The following is a 1,609-nucleotide window of genomic DNA, read 5'->3' as shown; positions in this document are numbered from 1 at the left end:
CGAATTTTTAAAAATTCGCTCAAAATTCTAATTAAAATTGGATGGAAACACGGCTAATAACACACCCCAACTCTTTCTCTGTTTTAACCTTATGGCTGCAATGATCAGAAAGTATAAAAATGCAATACTGCATCTAACATTTAGTTAATCATTTACGAAATTTCCTTCATTCCTATTCGGGGTGGTGGCTTAAGCTGAAAACATACTCCCTGTGAGCTGYCGACATCGGCACGGGTTGTCGCAGTTTAATGACGAAAATTACATAACCGGGSTTTGCAGCGTCGTGTTGACAGCCCCTTTTGGCACAACCCCCAGGCAGAACTTTTGACCCCCCCATCCCGTGTTGACGATAATGTGTGATTGGTCTGAAGTTCATTGGCGTCTTTGTTTGTTTGTGTTGGGGGGTGGGGATCGACTCGCTCCCAGTCTAGAAAGCAGAGTTTTATAAGATATAGTCAAACTGTGAAAAACTTGTGGCTTGTTTGTGCTTAACATGCGTTGCTGCACTCAGTTAAAAAAAAGGGGGAAGCCCCGACTCGCTCCCAGAGCCGACACTAGGAAGCAGAGTTTTATAAAGATAGTCAAACCATGAAAAACTCATGAATGGAGATAGAACAGACGTTGTGCACGGAGGAATCAAACTGATAAAAACTGTGGAGCTAAACCAGAACAGATGTGGACAAATACGTCGGGTGAGTGACATCTTTTATTTCTGCAGTGATTGTCGGCTGTTGCGGGGGGGAAATTCCATGTAGTGACGTATGGTTCAGTGGGGGGGGGGTGTTTCCCAAGCTAAGCGCGCAGTGGCTATGAAAAATCTGTGCGAAAACGACTGCCGATCAACCATGTGACCGCGCGTCGACCCGTCKGCGTCGGAGTGACTATGTTTCAAGCTTTAGTTGGTGGACCTGTTTGGCTGGAGTCCACACAGATTCAGAGCTGTCCCTAGGGTCATCACTTGGAGGTCAGGCAAGGAGTGGGTTCTGGGATCAACTGACACATCCTGGAGAAGATGGCCTGCCCTTCTGTCATGGCCTCAGGAGTAGGTCTAAGTGTTGTGGAAGGATCCCCAAAAGGTCTAACTGTTGTGGAAGGATACCCAAAATGTCTAAGTGTTGTGGAAGGATCCCCAAAAGATCTAAGTGTTGTGCAAGGATCCCCAATAGGTCTAAGTGTTGTGGAAGGATCCCCAAAAGGTCTAAGTATTGTGGAAGGATCCCTAAAAGGTCTAAGTGTTGTGGAAGGATCCCTAAAATGTCTTAAGTGTTGTGGAAGGATCCCCAAAAGATCTAAGTGTTGTGGAAGGATCCCCAAAGGTCTAAGTGTTGTGGAAGGATCCCTAAAATGTCTTAAGTGTTGTGGAAGGATCCCCAAAAGGTCTAAGTGTTGTGGAAGGATCCCTAAAATATCTTAAGTGTTGTGGAAGGATCCCCAAAAGATCTAAGTGTTGTGGAAGGATCCCTAAAATGTCCAAGTGTTTTGGAAGGATCCCCAAAAGGTCCAAGTGTTGTGGAAGGATCCCCAAAAGGTCTAAGTGTTGTGGAAGGATCCCCAAAAGATCTAAGTGTTGTGGAAGGATCCCTAAAATGTCCAAGTGTTTTGGAAGGAT

Source organism: Austrofundulus limnaeus, unplaced genomic scaffold (assembly GCF_001266775.1).
Source record: "Austrofundulus limnaeus strain Quisiro unplaced genomic scaffold, Austrofundulus_limnaeus-1.0 Scaffold1203, whole genome shotgun sequence".
NCBI classification, from domain to species: Eukaryota; Metazoa; Chordata; class Actinopteri; order Cyprinodontiformes; family Rivulidae; genus Austrofundulus; species Austrofundulus limnaeus.
The sequence above is the reverse complement of the archived record's forward strand: the minus strand, read 5'-3'. Positions refer to the sequence as shown.